This window comes from Procambarus clarkii, chromosome 19 (genome assembly GCF_040958095.1).
Source record: "Procambarus clarkii isolate CNS0578487 chromosome 19, FALCON_Pclarkii_2.0, whole genome shotgun sequence".
Classification (NCBI taxonomy): domain Eukaryota; kingdom Metazoa; phylum Arthropoda; class Malacostraca; order Decapoda; family Cambaridae; genus Procambarus; species Procambarus clarkii.
The window spans coordinates 1,538,637-1,561,896 of NC_091168.1; the positions used below are offsets into that span (position 1 = coordinate 1,538,637).

Consider the following 23,260-nt stretch of genomic DNA (forward strand, 5'->3'; position numbering starts at 1 on the left):
AAGCTTACCAGGAGAAGCAGGAGAGAGAAGCACACCCGGTAAGTGTGAGTGAACACTTCAAGCGTGGCCGGCCTCGCCCGCACCATCCACCGCTCACTAAGGGAAGATCTCGACTGACACCTGTTTCCTGCCCACACTCCCGTGATACCTCCCCCTTCCCCGTGGTTACTGTCCACCCTCCCGTGATACCTCCCCCTTCCCTCTGGTTACTGTCCACCCTCCCTGGTTGATACCTGGTTGATACCTGGTTGATGGGGTTCTGGGAGTTGTTCTACTCCCCAAGCCCAGCCTGGGGCCAGACTTGACTTGTGAGAGTTTGGTCAACCAGGCTTTTGCTTGGAGCGGCCCGCAGGCCGCTCCAAGGGTAACAGCCCTTCCGTCATACCTTCCTCTGTGGTTACTGTCCACCCTCCCGTGATACTTTCCCCTTTCATGTGGTTACTGTCCACCTTCCCGTGATACCTTCCCTGTGGTTACTGTCCACCATCCCGTGAAACCTATCCCTTCCCTATGGTTACTGTCCGCCCTCCCGTGATTCCTTCCCCTTCCCTGTGGATACTGTCCACCCTTCCGTGATACCTTCCCCTTTCCTGTGGTTACTGTCCACCCTCTCGTGAAACCTTCCCCTTCCCTGTGGTTACTGTCCACCCTCCCGTGATACCTCCCCCATCCCTGTGGTTACTGTCCACCCTCCCGTGGAACCTTCCCTGTGGTTACTGTCCACCCTCCCATGGAACCTTCCCTGTGGTTACTGTCCACCCTCCCGTGGAACCTTCCCTGTGGTTACTGTCCACCCTCCCATGGAACCTTTAATACCCACCACAGCCCAGTTGGTCCAGCACTCTTTGAAGGAAACAATCTAGTTTCCTCTTTAAAATGTCCACGGTTGTTCCTGTAATATTTCTGATGCTCGCTGGTAGGACGTTGAATAACCGTGGACCTCTGATGTTCATACAGTGTTATCTGATTGTGCCCATGGCACCTCTGCTCTTCACTGGTTCTATTCTACAATTTCTTCCATGTCGTTCACTCCAGTACGTTGTTATTTTACTGTGGAGATTTGGGACTTGTCCCTCCAGTATTTTCCATGTGTAAATTATTTGGTATCTCTCTCGTTTCCTTTCTAGTGAGTACATTTGGAGAGCTTTGAGACGAACCCAATAATTTAGGTGCTTTATCTCGTCTATGCGTGCCGTATATGTTCTCTGTATTCCCTCAATTTCAGCAATCTCTCCTGCTCTGATGGGGGAAGTGAGTACTGAGCAGTACTCAAGACGGGACAACACAAGAGATTTGAAGAGTACAACCATTGTAATGGGATCTCTGGACTCCCGTGATACCTTCCCTGTGATTACTGTCCACCCTCCCGTGATACCTTCTATTTCCCTGTGGTTACTGTCCACGCTCCCGTGATACCTTCCCCTTCCACGTGGTTACTGTCCACCCTCCCGTGATTCCTTCCCTGTGGTTACTGTCCACCCTCCCATGATACTTCCCCATCTCTGTGGTAGCTGTTCACCCTCCCGAGATACCTTCCCCTTCCCTGTGGTTACTGTCCGCCCTCTCATGATACCTTCCACGTCACTGTGGTTACTGTCAACCGTGTCATGATATGTCCCCCTTCCCTGTGGTTACTGTCCACCCTCCAGTGATACCGTCCCTGTGTTTACTGTCCACCCTCCTGTGATACCTTCCCTGTGGTTACTGTCCACCCTCCCGTGATACCTTCCCTGTGGTTACTGTCCATCCTCCCGTGATACCTCCCCCTTCCCTGTCGTTATTGTCCACCCTACCGTGATACCTATCCCTTCCCTGTGGTTACTGTCCACCCTCCCGTGTTACCTTCCCTGTGGTTACTGTCCACCCTCCCATGATACCTTCCCTGTGCTTACTGTCCACCCTCCCGTGATACCTATCCCTTCCCTGTGGTTACTGTCCACCCTCCCGTGTTACCTTCCCTGTGGTTACTGTCCACCCTCCCATGATACCTTCCCTGTGCTTACTGTCCACCCTCCCGTGGTACCTCCCCCTTCCCTGTTGTTGGAAATTTCCAACACTAATAAACTACTATTGTATTATAATACATCATCATCATTATATACTAATTACAGTAGTTATTAATTTCACTAACGGTAGTGTAAACATAAATTAAACCATTTCATCTGCGTATTAGTGCTAGAATTCTTATAAAATCGAGTAGCAAAATTGCGTCAGATAATGTCTAGATAGACACGTTTATTACCAATGTGTTAGAGAATTGAATGTGGTTCTCTAAAATTATCAGTATTCTGTGTAATAATTACCTACGGATAATATGACTCCCGATAATCTAAAACCGAGAGTTATTAACTGAAATTGTTATCAAGTAGCAGTTTTATCTGTTACTTACGAATGCTATGGAGAGCAAAAAACTTCTCCATTTCTTGTTTAACACCATTAAAACGAGAATATGATAATATTTAAGTCCCTATAATTGCAACCCAGTTCTCATTAATGTATTACATCCATAATTACGCGGAAAGGAATTATCCGTGATTAATAATTTCTGTGGTGAATGCGAGAGATGGGTTGAGGGAAGGCGGAGACGCCATTGTACACGAGGCATCCCTGGCGTGAAGAGTGGCGAGACACGTAGTAGTGACTGGGGAGTTTTTATCGACAAGAATTACACTGATACCCGTTTAATAGTCAACAATTACCTATTCACGTGTTCTATAGTGCCCAGCCAGTTAATAACGCGTCAACAATTGAAGCCACGACCCGTAATTACGCATACACAGCAGTGGACGTCTGGGACTGGCTGACGCGGTTTCGGCAGACCTTAGTATTTGATACGCTCATGTTAAGCATACCATTCTCGTTTGATGCATCATCCTAGATTGTATATTTGTGGGTAGTCTGTCGTTATACAGCATGGATACCTAATACACAACGTTAGTTGAATTGCAACAATTTCTCCGTTTTCATGAATATTTGAAATAAATCATAGCCTAATCAAATGCTACTTAAATTTCTCTCATTTCAGCGTGTATACGAGGAGTCGACAAGTTGTTTCTCATCATTCGTGATATTCACCTCGGGTTCTTTCTTTATTGGGATCCTGTGGCCACGAGGACGAATGACGAAATGGCATTACAGAAATCGTCTTACAGATAAGACATTTATTTCGTACAAATTTATCTAATATTATTACTGATTTCCGTATAATTCATATAGGATCTTTACATTGAATAAATTATTGCCAGAAATGATGATTTGGTAATCAATGTGTTTGCTTTGACTGTTGGTCAGTAATTCATAATCTTTAATATTCATAATTTGAGTTATCATATCTTTGAATCTATTGTAGTTTAGATTTAATATGTTACTAACTCAACAATGAACTAGTGACGAACCACACTGGTTCCTAGATATATATGAACTTCTAGAAATACCCCCCCCCCCCAATGTTGATATTTGAGGCTTTGACTTTAATTAATTAATAATACAGTCTATTCATTATTTTCAAGTGATTATTCATTTAATTAGTATCTATAGACACAGGTTCTCTAGTGTTATTCTAATGATCACTTTTATTCGTTTTCCCTCTTTTCTCAAAAGTGGGTGGTCCTTCGATTAATTTAAATACAATAGTCAATTAATTGAATATATGAGTCAAGCCCCAGATTATGCCCTACATTATGGTCCTTCGAACCGGATACATACCAATTAACATTAGTAATTAGTCATAACTAAATACCGTGTGAAGTAGTCTAGACTAACCACATTTTATTAATTGTGGCTACCGGCAGTGTACCACATAGGTTAGCCTAATTCGCACCAATTTATTTGCTGCTTATACCTTATGTATAAAGTAGCACTCGTGGGACACAGTCAATTGCCCACAACACTCAGACCTATACCTCACACTGAGGTAAGAATCTTCAGGTCACCAGGAGCAACAGCTCATAACTTCTATAATAATTCCACATTAACATCTGCGTTAGAGTGGCATCACCATCTAACTATTATTTATTTAGGTGGTAATGACATCCATCCTACTCGACACCCAGCTGAGGTAATTAATCACCTTAAAACAATAATTTCCTCATTTAAAATTGTTAGCAGTGTCAGTAGTGTTCACATTGGTGGTACCTCGCCAACTGAGCAATAATAATCGTTGGGGAGTGAGTCCAGAATATTACCAAAGAGCTGCCAAATATATAAACTTTAGGCTGAGGAAGAGAGTACGATTGGATGCCACTTACATTCAATTTACAGCCAGACCATACAGGCAAAACCTGGCAAGAGATGGTGTACACCTGTCAGGTGAATCTAGGTCACATGTAGTTGACAAATTGATCAACACAATCAAGCACCATAAAAGGCTGTGGCTGGCAAGCCAAATTAATTGTACATAATTGTATTTTCACCTGTGTGTGCAAGTGCACCTTTATATAAACTATAAAATCTAAAAAAACCCAAAACACAGCACAACTATATATTCACATTAGTGCACCACAAATTAATCTATGCCAACCTTTATTGGGTAGGAATTTAGGCAGTGATTGTGCTGAATTTGGCACAAATGCAGACTAAATAAATTCGTAGCTTCTTAGGTAGAAATTCTTACAACTAGTCTTGGACTAGTCATGTATTGACTACATTATTCACAAGAATGAATAATGTAGTGCATACATTATTCATTCTTGTGCTGACCCTATCAAGGGTGGGATTCAACTTTATAGTAACTCTGATTGGAGTATATCCATATTAATTATTTGTGTACTCATTATTTGTGTGTGTATGCATTTTGAGTGCTGCTGAATGATCACCATTACATCTAATGGTAATAAAGATGAGCTAGCCGGAAGAAAGTTAATGGTGAAGTTCAAGCACTGCTCAAAATCCTTAGCTACTTATTGTTAGGTAGGTAAATTAACCTCTGAACGAGGTAGTATAGTCTATTCAAATACATTAGGCTATTATATTGATATTGAACTCCATTGAATGAGTCAATGTCCCATTTACATCAGTAACAACTATTTACTGTTAGACCAGCCCTTACCCAGCAAGATGGAAACGGCTGACAAAATGAAAAGGACCCTTATCGGTCTGAAAGGTCATTTGACCCGACAGATTACCAAGGGTCAAAATCTGTCACAACAGTCACCTATTGACTACCTTGAATTAGAAGATTTACTTCAAGTTGTTGCAGACAAATTCGCGCATATTAAGCAACATATGAATCTGTATTTGACAGAACTTTACAAAACTTCAATAGGTGAAACTGAACTTGAGGATATTGTAAATGATTTAGCCCAGTATGAAGATGATGTACGGGTTAAGCTTCAACCCTTTAAAAGGCAAATTGCTAAAAACAAATTAACAACAGCCTCTACTGCACATCCAGATCCTGATGTCAAATTACCTCAGATCAATATACCCATATTCTCTGGTAACGAGAATGAGAGTTGGGATAATTTCTGGAGTAAATTCGTGGATGCAGTAGACTCTAAAACTAACATCCCTCAAACAACCAAGTTCACTTATTTACCAATCATTGTAAATACTTATTTACTTATCATTGTTACGAAATGAAGCCTTGAAGGTAATCTCTAACATAACACTGACCAGTGATGGTTACGACCTAGCTGTGCAATTGCTCAAGAACAACTACGATAACAAGGAAAGAACTATTACTATCTTAGTTCAAAAATTGCTGGATTTACCATCTGCTAATAATTTTACAGATTCTCTCCAAACTTTCAGACTAGAGTTAGAATCTTTACTCAAGGCCTTAAGCCTTAAAGTCCAAATTCAGACTGCTGAATGGATGACAAAATTAGTTGTAAGGCGCAAATTACCAAGAGAAACTATAGATAAATTGTGTACTATGTACAATAAAACCTTTCTGACCTTGAATGAAATTACACAAGGGTCACAGAAAACCTTCATCACACAACAGTTAGTCGAGCAGTTAAAATTAAAACCTGTCAAAAGTGTGAGACTGAATATTTCTGGGTTCTTGACTAATAGTGGGCCTCGTGAATACCAAGTAGTCAAGGTGTTAGTGAGACTTGGATCTTCCACTAGTCCAATACAAGCATTAGTAGTAGATAAACTTCCTTCAGACCTGCAGGTCACAGGACTAGCTCGCACTGCGAGATATCTCAAACGAAACCACATGAGGTTAGCAGATTACTAAATAAATTCTGACTGCCTCACTGATGTTGGTATACTTATAGGCGCTGACCATTATTATAAATTTATAACGGGATGCACCAGACAACATGGAATGAATTTGTTGTCATCTGCTGGAGGCAAATTGCTTACTGGACCGGTGCTCTTCCAACAAAACCCAGCGTCAACCAACCAACAATCTAACAATACAATAGTGGCGTGACTAGGCTTGGAACAGTCACCCCTACATTTCAGAGAAATATCTGAAGATAATGAGTCTGATCCACCTGTACATCGTTTGTGGGATTTAGTCACTTTTGGTATTGTCCCTGAACAACCAAGCCCTGATGATATGTGGACTGTCAGCAATATCTGGTCACAGTTGTCTATAAGGACAAACAATACTGGGTGAGACTGCCATGGAACTTAAATCATCCACAACTTCCAGTTAATTATTTCATGGCAGCCTCTCAATTACAGTCTCAGTTAATACGACTGAAGAAACAGCCAGACAAATTGAACATGTATCGTCAATTAATTCAACAAAAACTCAATAGTAAATTTATCGAAGTCGTTGATAATGATGACCGAAAAATAGGTCACTATTTACCCCATCACGCTGTGGTGAAAGATTCATTGATAACGCCAATACGTATTGTCTTCAACGGTAGTGCCAAAGTGAAGGCAAACAGCGTGTCCTTGAATGAATGTCTCCAAACGGGTCCTAGCCTAACACAAAGGCTACATGATGTACTATTACGATTCCGCACTGGTATTTTTGCTTATACTGCTGATATCAGTAAAGCTTTCTTTAGAGTAGGCTTTCAAGAAGAGGATCATAATTACACCAAATTTCTCAGGATTAAGGACTCACTGGATCCTGACAGTGACGTCATAACCTACCGGTTTGCCTCTGTGCTATTCAGAGTGACTTCTTCCCCGTTTCTACTTCAAGCCACATTAGATACACATTTGAGGAAGTCAAAATAGCCCTTATAAAACAGAGATCAGTGACAACTTGTATGTCGATAATTTCCAGGGAACTACAAATGACAAATCCAAATTGGTAGAAATTTACCATGAGGCTAACCGTGAGCTATTAGGAGCCAATATGCCTCTACAATCATATGCCTCAAACAATAAATCATTAAGCCAGATAATCGAGAAAGAATTTCCGGGTTATCAGGTGCCTAATCAATTAAAAGTTCTGGACGTGGAATGGAACACAGGTACTGATGTGATGAATGTCAGTACCTGTGATAGATCCTACTTCCCTGTGGTTACTGTCCACCCGTCCGTAATACCTTTCCCTTCCAGTGGTTACTGTTGTCGGGGTTTATTGGTGAGCGACAGTATAAGTACTTAATCCTGGCGAGGTTGCCAATGTCAGGTTTCACCTCATTAAGAGAGGGGCGAGTAACAGTATACTCAAGGTCACTCACCGTAGCCCTGCGGGTCTTCACTCTAATCCTCGCAGCGCCACTGTACGCCAGGAGAGTATCCCAGTCAATCCCAACCGGCCTCTGATCGAGAATGAGTGAGAACACAGCTTGTACTCTTTACAGCTTGTGTGCCCGCCCTGGCACAGGGCTCTACTACTAACCGCAAGGTCGCCAACTGGTGTTTCCGGTGTCCAGTAACACGTCAGTGGTTTTGTTGAATTGTGGTAACAGTGGCAAGAGCACACTAAATAAGTCTGATATCAGGCAGGTATTTACTTCTATCACTATCTGCTTTCAGGTATTATATAGCCACAAGAAATATGGAGGGGATGATATAAACACCAATGTACTTTGTATTTTACTTAAAAATCATGCAAAGACATCACAAGATTATATCAATAAGCAAACAGCTGTTTCAGGCGGAAGTCGCTCGTTCCCACATATAATCATGAACTCGCCAAGCCGGCAACGCTCCCCCTCACGTCAATGTCAAAATCAGCTGGGCGACTACCACCGCGCGAATGTTACTTTATCTGTTTGCTTGTGGCGTGACGCGCCAGTTTCTTTAAGTTCTCAAAGATCACTAGAAGTTCGAACACACAATATTTGCGACAATAGCACGTAAATACTTCGCTGCACTGATCTTGAGCTCAATCAAGCATTTCTATAAAAATGGACACGATAACTCACTATCGTGGTATATCACACTGCCCTTCATTTAATGATAATGTGTGCAAGTATATATCACTGGAGTTCTCAGTAATTCCTTTCATGGGCGATAACACAATTAATCACTGCACACATGAATGATTATTCAATACACAAGCATAGACTTATATATATATATATATATATATATATATATATATATATATATATATATATATATATATATATATATATATATATATGTATATATATATATATATATATATATATATATACATATATACATATATATATATATATATATATATATATATATATATATATATATATATATATATATATATGTATATATATATTGTGACGATAATCTCCTTCAAGAGATTGAGCCTGCTCTTCCCTCCAAAATTACGTCTTCACAATTATATAAAAAGACTATGGAAGAAATGTCCAACAACGACAACAACACCAGCACCAGCAAGGCTTGCCAGGGTGAGCAGAAACGTATGCAACCAGCCACCTGTTCGAACTCCAACCACCAAACTACCCGTTGATCGCTACGGCTCCGCTGATTGGTCGCCGGTCTGGCTGCACCTGCCTCGCCCCCCAATACTACCTGATGTCTGGGGTCGCCCCAACATCAGTCCTCAGAATGTTCCGTGCTTTCGTAGCCAGCACTCCTCCCAGCTAGACGTTAGCGTGTACTGAGAGAGGTGGTGGCTTTAAGCCAATATTCCAGCACCTCCCACTTAACTTTTGTGTTGCACTTCTTGTTATTTTGCCTTAACGTAACTTTCATTGTGTCATTTAAGTATTCTTATTATTTTGATTGATTTTATTATAAGAATTTGTTTGTGCATTATTTTCATGTTTTGATTTATTTAACGTAATTAAAATTTCATTGTTAAAGTTTACTTGTGTTTTGTGTGTCTTCTCCTTACCTTACCACAGACGAAGTTCCAGTTTTTCTATTTTTTTTTATAACTATGTGACGAGGCCATACCCCTAGCCTTAAACAGCCGAACACCAACGCGTTACCGTCACAAGTTATATGGGGGCCTGTCCGGGAGTTTCACTCAGGTACTGGTGCCAAGTGGTAATTTATGGTAAGCGTATTTAACTTTGTTAACTTAGCTTTACTATTTTTCATTCAATTTCATTTTTTATAAGGTGCGGTGTATTGTGCATTACGAGAGTAACATTAGTGAAGGTGAGACAACTTTGGATTACGTGGTGACTGTAGGCCGCAGTCATACTCTTAATTGGTCATCTCTCCCTCCTTGTTATTACTCGTATTTACCATCTATGTCCCTTGAATATTTCTCATTCTGACAGATCATCATATTGGTACCCTGGTACTGTGGTCTGCCCCGGGTCAAGAGTACCCAATCTTCTGCAATCTGACTGTAGGAGGACAAAGAGGGCCATAGTTCCTCTAGCTCGAACTTTAGTTGCTGAATTGGGACCTCAGCAGCAGTTCTCGTCACCAGTTGACACCTCGCACCCCTACACGTCAGTCAGAGATGATGATACATACAACGGTAGGGAATTAGCTTATTTTTTCAGAGCACAAAAGTTCGCTAATTCTGTAAGTATCATATTAAATTCAGTGGGAAAAACTTGCTTTATGTCCTATAGAGACTTGGCAAGGTATGCCTACATCCTTGGACTACCAATTTTACTTTTGAAGCATTTAACTGTTTCATTTGTTTTCGAAACTTTGTTTCATTTGTTAGTAGGATTTTCTTGCCCTTATTCTCTTACATGAGTACCGGGTACAAGATTTCCTGCGCCCTTGATTTAATGTAATCATTTAATATCTTTCACTTAACGTTAATTGTTAAAGATCACACAGGATAGGTACCAGTTGCCACGTTGTCCTGTTTCTGACATTTCATTATTGAACATTCGTGTACCTTTATTTGCTAATTTCACCATGTTTCGTCTCCAAACTTTCCGTGCAAATCCAGCAGGTGAAATAGGGACTTTAAGTCGTGCCAAGAGGACTGAACTACAAACTCTTGCACATGAGTATCAACTAGAAGTTCCCTACCAAGCCAACAAAAATGACCTACACAACCTGTTGCTGGATTACTATTTAGAGCAAGGTAAGATAGACTCTGAAACTCATGAAACTTACTATATTGCAGATAAAACTGATTTGGCAACGCTGAAACTCAAACTAGAGCTGGCTAAGATTGAACGTGAACAGCAAAGGGAAGCCCTCGAACAACAAGAACGAGCAGCTGCCATAAGAAGGGAAGAACAAGAACGCGAAGCTGCCTTGAGGAGGGAAGAGATCGCCCTCAAGGAACGTGAGTTTGCAATGCTCCGTGAACGTGAACGAGTACAGCTTGAAACACTCCAGGAGCGGGAACGCTTACAGCTTGAAACCAAACAACGCGAGTTGGAAATACAACGCGAACATGACAAGCAACAAGCAACTCTGGCTCTAGAGTGTCGTCAACGTGAAATCGCCTTGGAAACTTCACACTTCACTCAACGCCAACAAGCTACTGCCAATCTTCCCGTCAGTTTTAATATATCACATGCAAGTAAGTTAATGCCATCCTTTGTAGAAGCAGAAGTTGATGTGTTCTTTACCACCTTTGAAACCCTTGCTAATCAACTCAGTTGGCCTGTCGACCAATGGGCCACACTTCTCAGAGTCCATCTTACAGGTAGAGCTGCAGTCACACTCAGTACTTTGGCGTCTGAGAATGACTACTACACTCTGAAACAAGCAGTGTTAGACGCCTACCTACTTTCCACCGAAAGTTATAGAAGGAAATTCCGTGACCACCTGAAGGCAAGTACCACTACCTTCCTCGAGTTTGCTAACACGAAACGGAGGTATTTCATGAAATGGCTGGAAGCAGCACATGTCTCTACTTTTACAGAACTCGTCAACCTGATGCTTGTTGAAGAATTCTTGAGACGTGTGCCGCCTCCTGTCCGCCTCTACTTAGCAGATAAAGAAGAAACCGACTACCTGAAGTGTGCTAAGTCGGCTGACACTTACAGCCTCATCCACCGGCTGACACCTGAACCATCCTCCAGTAAGAAGTCGTGGTACAGTTACGAGAAGGTGAGCCCCGATCAAGCTGGTTCACAACTGTACTGCAAATATTGTAGACTCTATGGACATACCATAGACAAGTGTGGTAAGTCTCAATACAAGGGAACCACTGACCAACAACGACCCAAACCAACTCCTCCTAAGTCCGGTAAGCCTGTGATGAATGTTGGTGTTGATGTTAATGATCTTTCTCTTTTCAGTAACCACCTGTATACTGGAACTGTCTCTGCCAACGGTTCAAATCCGGAGGGACGTTTCAAATTGAAGATCTTGAGGGACACAGCGGCTCTACAATCAATCATCTTGAAGTCGGCTGTGCCCAACATAGTCTACACCGGGGAAACAGTCTTCATCACTGACCTCACTGCTACTACTCCATACCCTCTCGCCAGAGTCCACCTGGATTGTCCCTACGTGAACGGGGAAGTCCAAGTCGCCGTCAGGGAAAAGCCTTTTCCCATGCCTGGAGTGCAACTTCTCCTAGGCAACGACTTGGCAGAAGACCTGCAACCGACCAACCTGATCGTCATGGACAAACCCCAGGTGTGTAACTCTGTGCCAAGTAACCCTATTCTTGAGTATGTTCCAGCAGAGGTTCAAGAGAGTGATGAAGTTTCTCCTCCGGTTCTCGTGACCACCCGTGCGCAAGCCGCACGTCCACAGCCAGCTGACTCTACAGCTACCGCTGTCCCTCAAGACCCTCAGAAACTACCCCCGCATCTGACCAAGTTGGAGTTCCGTAAGTTGCAGAGGGAAGATCTTACTTTAACACCATTGTTTTTCCAGGCTGAGACTCAACCCGACAGTATTCCTGGGTTCTTCCTAGAGAACGACTTGCTCTACCGCAGATATAGACCCAGTAAACTGAAGGAGGAGGACGATTGGGCCAACACCGAACAACTTGTGATTCCCACCAGCCTGCGGCCCACTATTCTACACCTGGCCCATGGAGCATTCTCCCACTACGGCTTCAACAAGACTTACCATGGGATTCGTCAAGACTACTACTGGCCAGGTATGGTAAACAACGTCAAACAGTACGTAAAACAGTGTCATACATGTCAGATGGCAGGCAAACCGAACGTCTCCATTCCCAGAGCACCACTGATTCCCATACAGGTGCCTGCGGAACCTTTCCACAGACTCATAATAGACTGTGTTGGTCCTTTACCTCGGACCAGTTCAGGTAACGCCTACATCCTAACCATCCTGTGTCCTACCACCAGATTTCCCATAGCAGTTCCAGTGAAGAACATCACGGCTGCTACGGTTATCAAACATCTACTGAAGATCTTCACTCAATACGGATTTCCCAGGGAGATTCAAAGTGACTGTGGCACCAACTTCACCAGTGATCTCTTCAAAAGGACACTGGAGGAGTTCAACATCAAACAGGTATTGTCCAGCCCCTATCATCCTGCTTCACAGGGTTCTCTTGAACGTAGTCATCAGACCATCAAAGCACTCTTGAAAAAGTTTTGTAGTGAAACCTTAAAGGATTGGGATAAGCAGATTGACCTAATAATGTGTATTTTCAGAAGTCTCCCCAATGAGTCCCTAGGAGTATCTCCTTATGAGATGCTCTACGGCCGTAAGTGCCGTACTCCCCTTAAGGCTTTCAAAGACTCTCTCAGAGATGCCACCTTCAGTGAGCATCAGAATGTGCCCCAGTTTCTTCAAAACCTTCAACACATTCTAGAGAGAGTCCACCGCTTTGCTCATGATAATCTATTGAAAGCCCAGGTGAGAATGAAGACTCATTACGACCAGACCAGCAAAGTAAGAAAATTCAAGCCGGGAGACTTCGTCCTTGCTTATTTCCCTATCCCAGGTTCACCTTTACAGAACAGATTTTCAGGACCCTACTGCGTCAAAGAGTGCAGGAATAATAATAATTATGTGATAGAGACTCCAGATAGGCGGCGGAAGACCCAGCTGTGCCACGTCAACCTCCTGAAGCAATATAATGGTACTCCTCCCACTGTCTTGATTAATTGTTCTACCTTCACAGAACCCTACATCCACAGTGAGACCATCCCGGCTTCTTCTCCCGAAAGCACTGACAAGGAGTCGGCGCTTTCTAATTCCAAAATCCTTAATGATCTTCCCAAATGCTTTCAGGATAATAATCGTGCTCCTATGCCCTCTTCTAATTCCACTCTCACCTCGTCAGATAAGCCCTTCATCCTCCATGTCGACGCCAATGGTACCGACGTGGGTGGTGTCGTGATGCAGCAACGAGGCGAGAAGAATACACCTGTCAGCGACTACTGCTACAAGGAACGACGGAACAATTGGCAAGGAGCTACTCTTCCTCATCCTGAAGCTTCAGCACTTCACTCCACACCTGAAAAGTGCTCGGTCCACCATCAATACGGACCACACCACCCTACACCTCCTGCAGCACGCCCACTTCTCATCTCAACGTCTTCTACTATGGGCTTGCTACCTGCAGAAATTCAACCTGGAGACACGCTATACCAAGAGTCTGACAACATCTTAGCCCATGATCTCTCCAGAGTTTATGAAGTAGAAGCGACTCCATCCATTACTCCACCACATAACGACGTACTTCTTCCAGAACCGCAGGCTTCGGGGGAGAGTTGTGACGATAATCTCCTTCAAGAGATTGAGCCTGCTCTTCCCTCCAAAATTACGTCTTCACAATTATATAAAAAGACTATGGAAGAAATGTCCAACAACGACAACAACACCAGCACCAGCAAGGCTTGCCAGGGTGAGCAGAAACGTATGCAACCAGCCACCTGTTCGAACTCCAACCACCAAACTACCCGTTGATCGCTACGGCTCCGCTGATTGGTCGCCGGTCTGGCTGCACCTGCCTCGCCCCCCAATACTACCTGATGTCTGGGGTCGCCCCAACATCAGTCCTCAGAATGTTCCGTGCTTTCGTAGCCAGCACTCCTCCCAGCTAGACGTTAGCGTGTACTGAGAGAGGTGGTGGCTTTAAGCCAATATTCCAGCACCTCCCACTTAACTTTTGTGTTGCACTTCTTGTTATTTTGCCTTAACGTAACTTTTCATTGTGTCATTTAAGTATTCTTATTATTTTGATTGATTTTATTATAAGAATTTGTTTGTGCATTATTTTCATGTTTTGATTTATTTAACGTAATTAAAATTTCATTGTTAAAGTTTACTTGTGTTTTGTGTGTCTTCTCCTTACCTTACCACAGACGAAGTTCCAGTTTTTCTATTTTTTTTTATAACTATGTGACGAGGCCATACCCCTAGCCTTAAACAGCCGAACACCAACGCGTTACCGTCACAATATATATATATATATATATATATATATATATATGTATATATATATATATATATATATATATATATATATATATATATATATATATATATACATATATATATATATATATATATATATATATATATATATATATGTATATGTATATATATATATATATATATATATATATATATATATATATATATATATATATATATATATATATATATATATATATATATATATATATGGATGAATCATAGACATCAATAATGGTAATAACATAGTTACTGGGCACATAGCCTAACTCCAAATACTGGCATATTTATATATATATACTCTCTCACTAACTGTTCATATTAAAGTCTCATGGAAGACATTGTCAACACAGTAAATTCATCAATTACTCCGGGTGCCTGCACACACCAATAATAGTAATAAATATCGCGGGTACTCTATGTAGTCCCACTCTGCACACTGGTGTCTTACTGTGACATAGGTGAGCCTTGCTCACGACATACAAAATACTCTGGCTAAATAATATAGCTGACTAAAGGGGAATTGGGAGGAAAACTAGAATCACCTACTTCCACCTATCCTCCGGTGAGAGTTGAGTTGTAGCTCCTGGTCCTGGCTCCTGCCTCGTGTAGGAAACGCCCCCACACACACCCTGTCGTGTCCCCCAGGAACTCAATCAACGTCCCACCATAAGCGCGTCGTCTCCGTGCCTTTTCACTGCAGGTCCGTGCTCCTCCTCGACTTCTTGTAGGGTTGGAGTCGGTTTCCCGGCCGTCAACTTCTCCTCCCAGCTACGGCTGCCTGCCTACGTCTCGGCGGCAGTCGTTCGGATTCCCGAATAGTTTTCTTCTTCCACTGCTTCCAGGTGGCTCGGTCCAGCCACTACGACGTCACAAACGGGTGAACTGCCTCAGACGTCGCATACGTCACTGCACAGACTTCACTTCTTCTTGCACAGTACCTGTCCTGGAGCACTTGTTGCTCAATATCCCGTCGATTCCCTCTCTGGTCCAACACATGAACGAAGGAAAACCTCACAGAGTACTTGCAGACTTCGGGTGATGCGTAAAATCCACGGGAGCGGGAAACAACTGTCAAACTGACAGGACCAATCTTCGCACGTCCAACCACCTTGACGTGTTGTGTCAGACTGATTCCCTCCGGAGGATTGGCCCAGCCACTACGTCATCACTGTGAAGCTATCAGCCGTCGCATACGTCGCTGCCTAGTCTTCACCAGCACAACACCTGTTCCTGGAGCACTTGTTTCTCAATATTCTGTCAATCCCTTCTCTGGTCCAACACATGAACGAAGGAAGACCCCACAGGTGATGGCAGACCACGGGTGATGCGTAAATCCTCTGGAGTCGGGGTAAACTGTCCAACTGACAGGACCCCCCAGCGCACGTCTGACCTCCTTGACGTGCTGTCTTAGACTGATGGCGCCAGCGCGGCGCGATGACCGGACCCCCCTTCCTTCGTGACGTCATATTCGCCACGGGAGGTTTTCATTGGCTCCCTGTGCCACGTCGCTGTCGGTGACCAATCTGGTGTCACTGACGTCACACAGTTTTGGCGGCAAAACAGAAGAGCCAGCGCCATATTGGCTTCCTAAAGGGCCTAAACCACAGCCCAAAATACTCTTCTTTTATAAATTTCTCGGCACTTCGAGAACACTACTTTCTCCCACATATACCAAACTGCTGCCTGTGACGTAGAGAACGCTCGGGTAAAGTGGACATGACTCTTACTGCAGGCGTGGGAGAAATATAAGGGGGGGAACACCGTCACACTGTCCACCCTCCCGTGATAGATCCTACTTCCCTGTGGTTACTGTCCACCCTCCTGTAATTATTCCCTGTGGTTACTGTCCACCCTCCCTTGATATCTCCCACTTCCCTGTGGTTACTGTCCACCCTCCCGTGATACCTTCCCCCTTCCCTGTGGTTAATGTCCACCCTCCCGTGATACCATCCCCTTCCCTGTGGTTACTGTCCCCTCTCCCGTGATACCTTCCCCTTCCCTGTGGATACTGTCCACCCACCCGTGATATCTTCCCTGTGGTTACTGTCCACCCTCCCATAATACCTTCCCCTTCCCAGTGGTAATGTCCACCCTCCCTTGATACCTTCCCCTTCCCTGTGGTTACTGTCCACCCTTCCAGGATACCTTCCCCCTCCCTGTGGTTACTGTCCACCCTCCTGTGACACCTCAACCTTCCCTGTGGTTACTGTCCACCCTCCCGAGATACCTTCCCTGTGGTTAAAGTCCACCCTCCCGTGATACCTTCCCTGTGGTTACTGTCCACCCCTCCGGTGATTACCTGAAAATGCTTAATACACCATCTTTAACCAATATCCCTTGAAAATGCATGAACACTCATCTTTAGCCATTATCACTTGAAATGTAAAAATAACCCAATTTTAACAAAATCTTTGAAAAGTTTAAGCATCCATCTTTAACAAATATCCCCTGATAATGTAACAAATGTAAAAGAAACATGGATTGACAAACATATGTCCTGCAGGAAACATATATTCAACTGATCTAATGCATATATTGGTGAAAAATAAAACCTTAACAGAGGTTATTGAATAAATGGGCTCTATGTTTGGAACTTAAAAATAAAAGTGATGAATGAGAAGAAATAGTATATTAAATGTATTAAGAAAGTATGGAAAGATTAGATGTTGTAAATAGGTTAGGGCTGGTTGGGATAGGTCTGGGTTTCGTTAGGTACGGGGAAGCATGCTCAAAGGAAGGGAACTATCAAGGGAAAGCGCCAAGCCATTACGACTATATAGCACTTGGAAAGGGTCAGGATAAGGATATAGGATGGGACGGCGTGGGGAGTGGGGGTTGGGGGGGGGGAGGAATGATGCCTAGCGACTTGGGGCAGGGCCGGGAATTCAACGCTGACCTGCATGAAGCGAGACCGGCGCTCTACCGTCCAGCCTAAATGGTTGGGAGAAGCATGCTCAAGCAACCCTTTATATAGAATATTAGAGATTGAAAGCAGAACTAACAGAGGGGAATGATAATAAGAATTGGAAAGATTTAGACGCTATAAGTAAAATAGTTGACTGTGCATTTTTGTAATGTTCTGAAATTAGTATCTGTGTAAGAGTTTCTTAAAGTGGCTAAGTGTTTGTGAGAGTTGTGCTAGTTTCTCTATGAGTGCATGTGATCTGTGTTAGTATATGAATATATGTAAGTATTTACATGTTTGACTAAGTTTATATAATTTGTGTAGTTTTGAGAGAATTTGTATATACAGGAAAACTTATGAAAGTTTGAGAAAGTGAGTAAGTAAATGAATTGAGAGTATGTGCACATGTACAAGTCTATGTTTGGTTTATATTATATAAGTTTATGCTCAAGTTATGTAAGTTAGGTTAGGCTAGGTCGGGAAAGTTATGTTATGTTAGGTAAGATATGTAAGTTAGGTTAGGTAGGGGAGGTTCTTTTACGTTAGGTAAGTTATGTAAGTTAGGTAAGTTATGTCAGGTAGGATAGATTATGGAAGTTATGTTAAGGTCCATCAGGTTGGAGAGGTTAAGTAAGTTAGGTTGGGTTATCTTGAGATGATTTCGGGACTTTAGTGTCCCCGCGGCCCAGTCCTCAACCAGGCCTCCATCCCCAGGAAGCAGCCCGTGACAGCTGACTAACACCTAGGTACCTATTTTACTGCTAGGTAACAGGTGCATAGGGTAAAATAAACTCTGCCCATTGTTTCTTGCAGGCGCCCGGGATCGAACCCGGGACCACAGGATCACAAGTCCAGCTATAAGTTATGAAAGTAAGGTAGGTGAGGTTAGGTAACATGGGTTAGGATTGTGAGATTAGGTAAGTTGGGTTAAGTAGGTGATGTTAGATAAGTTTGGTTAGGTAGGTGAGGTTAGGTAAGTTGGGTTAGGTAGGTGAGGTTAGGTAGGTGAGGTTATGTAAGTTAGGTCATGGAAGTTATTGTAAGATACTTCAGGAAGGTGAGGATAGGTAAGTTATGTCAGGTAGATTAGATTAATGATGTTATGTTAGTTCCATCTGGAAGGTAAGTTATGTAAGTAAGGTTAAGGAAGTTATGTTAAGTTACATCATGCAGGTGAGGATAGGTAAGATGGGTTAGGTAGGATAAGACAGGTAGTGGAAGTTATGAAAGTTAGGTAAGTTAAGTAAGGTAGGTAAGAAAAATTACATATACCTTTGTATTAAGTTGATAGAGAGTATTCCTTAAACAAATTGTACAACATTACAAGATATGTCTTTGGAAAAAGTTTGTCTTAACAATATATATATGACAGAAAAACTGCTTAATAGAAATTACATGATAAGAAATGATTGATATGTTACAGAGAAATGAGGTAATTTTGTAAGTGATATAATTGAGATATGTGATGAAATGTTAATCACACATCTATTCAATATCACAAATGTGTGATATTAAATGTTAATAACAAGTTTTCACTGTAAATGTCTTAGTGAAACCTTACTACATAAAAGTTTGTTATTTAAATTCATTTTTAATTGAATCATATGTTTATTAATACATAAATGTATGAAATATTATGAAAGGTTGCACAAGTTAACTTGATATAATACTTAAAGTTGTTTGTGACTTCATAAAGACATTTAGTAAGTTTAACAGAAATGATCGATTAAATATGTTATAGAATAATTGACTTAGAACGTAAATAGTAAATGTTACATATGACTTGATAAAGTTACCCTTGATTAATGAAGGAGGTGCAATTCTTAATTAAGGTGTGTTAATGAGTGAGATTTCCTGGAAAGTAGCCTTGTTATATAAAAATGTTTTGTAGATCATCTTATGATGCATGAAGGTGTCTTAGAGAATACTTTTGATGTCACTGAGTGTATCCATGTTACATAAATACATCACCGATAGTGTCTTTTAATGTGTGAAGATGTTTCGGAGCATATAAATGAAACACAAAGATGTCTCAGAGAGTATCCTTGATGTCGCTGAAAGAATTCTTCGTGCATATAGAGGATAAGGAGAGTAACCTTTGTTACAAGAAGATACCTTGGGGGAATATGCTTGATGTCTCTGAGAGTATATTTTGATGCATAAAGGTATCTTGGAGATGTTTTGGAGAATATCATTGATGAATTGCAGAGTATCCTTTGATGTGGAAAGATGTTTAAAAGAGTTATTTAGTTTAGAAATATTATGAAGAAAGTTATACTTGACAATTTTGTTAGTGCAGTGAATCCTTATTTAAGATGACACATGAAAAGTGCATCATACTAAATTTATTACTGCATGAAATGTAGTTTTGTTTAAGAACAGTATTAGTAAGAGATATTAAGTTGATAAAGAGAAATGCAGTGAGAATTTTACAAATATTTATATAAACGAGCAAAAGTTTTGCCGATAAAATCTGTAACTAAATAAAATAATTAGTAAATGACTAAACAATTTGTAATTAAATAAATTGGTAAATAAATAATTTGTTGAGAAATAGTAATGTGGTTGATAGTATGTATCAAAGAACTAGTTATTGTCCAAAGATGTAATAGTACATCTGGTTTAAAGAAACAAACAGAGAACATGTTAGAATATGAAATGAAAACAGAGAACATGCAAAGACGTGAATAACGTAAAGAGAACATAAATAACGTGTACAAAGTTGTGCAGAGACCATTTAAGAACATTCTGAGAATATGGAGAGAACATATGAAGTGTGCAAAGAACATGCTGTGAAAATTAGGAGAACATGGCGAGAACATACAAATGTGGAAAGAACATTTAGAGAGCATTTAAGAACATGGAGAATGCGTAACAATAAGTGAAGAGAATGTATAAGAATATGCAAAATGCGGAAGAAACAAGTAAGAACGCATAACGAGATGTACGGAGAATATTTAAGAATATGCTTGTAATATTTCTACCCCCGAGGCCTCTGAGCATGAATGTAAAGAAGGCTTATTAAATCATTAAGCATTATTATTATTTGTGGTAAATTTCTCAGAAATTAAGTGAAAGGAGGAGAAAGTGAGGGTATGAAATGTGGGGGAGCAGAGAGGGTGTAAGGGAAGATATGGACAAGGGGGAGCTGTGGGGGAGGGGGTGAGGGCGGCAGTGAGTGCGGAGGGGGGGGGGGGGTTAGGAAAGGGATAATGACATTTGCCTCACGTCACATACCACAACCTTCCTTAGTCAACAACACCTGCGGGAGAGTCAACAACACCTGTGGAAGAGTCAACAACACCTGTGGTAGAGTCAACCTGATTAATCCTTCCTGAGTGTTTATTTACCCACACACATATGCACGCATATGTGTGAGAGGGAGTGCTATTGAAGAAGAGGTAATAGCTCATGTAGAGTAATAACTACCATTAGCAACAATAGCACGCCCTCATCACAACTAACAGTAATAATAGTAACAAAACCCGTATCAAAACTAATGGTAGCACTTCCCCTATCTCAACTAACAGAAGAAAGAATAGCGCTCCCCCATCAAAACTAGTAGGCATCCATCAGTCTCAGGAGGCTATGGAGTTGTGCTCTGATTGTCGGTCTGGAGTGGGTCTCCAGGTCGCAAAGCCAGGGTAGGTTGATATGGAGGAGAAGCTGTCACCCAAGCAGCAAGTCTCCTCGGCGCCGAAAGTCTCCAATGGAAAGGCAAAGGTCAATACGATTGGTTCCAGCGCCGTCGCGGGAACTGTGAGCTCCGGAGTTGACCTCGAGGCTGGTGAAAGACGGCACAGGGACTCCAAACCCGGAGACCGCTGTGGTCGGGACCGGAGAAGAACCACAACTATTACTTGTGGAACCACAACTACAAGTTGCAATAATTGCACTCCCCCATCACAACTACCAGTAGCACCCTCTACACAACTGCCAGTAGCACACCCACTACGCAGCTACCTATAGCACACCCTCTACACAACTACCAGTAGCACACCCACATCACAACTACCAGTAGCACACCCACATCACAACTACCAGTAGCACACCCTCTACACAACTACCAGTAGCACACATTCTACACAACTACCAGTAGCACACCCTCTACACAACTACCAGTAGCACACCCACATCACAACTACCAGTAGCACACCCTCTACACAACTACCAGTAGCACACATTCTACACAACTACCAGTAGCACACATTCTACACAACTACCAGTAGCACACCCTCTACACAACTACCAGTAGCACACCCACATCACAACTACCAGTAGCACACCCACATCACAACTACCAGTAGCACACCCACATCACAACTACCAGTAGCACTCCCACATCACAACTACCAGTAGCACACCCACATCACAACTACCAGTAGCACACCCACATCACAACTACCAGTAGCACACCCTCTACACAACTACCAGTAGCAACAATAGCATTTCGCAATCATAATACTAATAGCAATAGTGGCACTCCCATATCACAACTACTAGTAGGAATAGTACCACCCACAATTACAACTACCAGCAGCAACAGTATCACAGAACCACAAGTGTTACCTGTAGAACCATAACTACTAGTAGCAATAGTAGCACTCCCTCATCACAACTACCAGTAGCACACCCACTTCATAATTACTAGAAACAATAGTTGCACCCCCTACCACAACTACCAGTAGTAATAGCAGCACACCCTCATCACAACTACAGTAGCAATAGCAGCACCCCCCATCACAACTACCAGTCACCATAATAGCACCACCCTCTACCAGAACAATAGTTATAATAGCACTCCTCCATCACAACCAACAGAAGCAATAAATGCCCTCCTCTACAATTATATTCATAAAAAAACAAAAAGCACGTTATCTAATAACTACACAGTAATATTTACAAAGTGCTTAATTACACTGTAAATATTAAACCTTAAACATCTCTTGAAATTTCTTTTCTTTCCTAATTACCTTTAGGTTGAAGTTTTAAATACCATCTGAAAATGATAATACTGAGTCAGTTCAGCAGGAAATGTAATATAAATAAAGAGAAGCAGTAGTCTCTCTAGACTTTCCCCAGAAGCTTACCAGGAGAAGCAGGAGAGAGAAGCACACCCTGTAAGTGTGAGTGTACACTTCAAGCGTGGCCGGCCTCGCCCGCACCATCCACCGCTCACTACGGGATGATCTCTACTGACACCTGTTTCCTGCCCCCACTCCCGTGATACCTCCCCCTTCCCCGTGGTTACTGTCCACCCTCACGTGATACCTACCCCTTCCCCGTGGTTACTGTCCACCCTCCCGTGATACCTCCCCCTTCCCCGTGGTTACTGTCCACCCTCCCGTGATACCTCCCCCTTCCCTCTGGTTACTGTCCACCCTCCCTGGTTGATACCTGGTTGATACCTGGTTGATGGGGTTCTGGGAGTTCTTCTACTCCCCAAGCCCGGCCTGGGGCCAGACTTGACTTGTGAGAGTTTGGTCCACCAGGCTGTTGCTTGGAGCGGCCCGCAGCCTGCTCCAAGGGTAACAGCCCTTCCGTCATACCTTCCTCTTCCCTGTGGTTACTGTCCACCCTCCCGTGATACCTTCCCCTTACGTGTGGTTACTGTCCACCTTCCCGTGATACCTTCCCTGTGGTTACTGTCCACCCTCCCGTGAAACCTATCCCTTCCCTATGGTTACTGTCCAC

General features: G+C 42.4%; 1 protein-coding gene across 2 annotated transcripts in view; it reads right to left on the reverse strand.

The window, feature by feature from the left end:
• The window catches only part of LOC123749972 (3-galactosyl-N-acetylglucosaminide 4-alpha-L-fucosyltransferase FUT3-like), a 247,895-nt gene extending 225,138 nt beyond the window's left edge, over positions 1-22,757 (reverse strand). Inside the window, exon 1 of one of the 2 annotated variants that reach the window (XM_069326910.1) lies at positions 22,657-22,757. The gene's annotated coding sequence lies outside the window, so the exon portion shown is untranslated. Of the gene's footprint in view, positions 1-8; positions 110-22,656 lie in introns of those variants that run through there. The other variant, XM_069326909.1, reaches the window with a different exon arrangement.
• Positions 22,758-23,260: the final 503 nt, after the last annotated feature.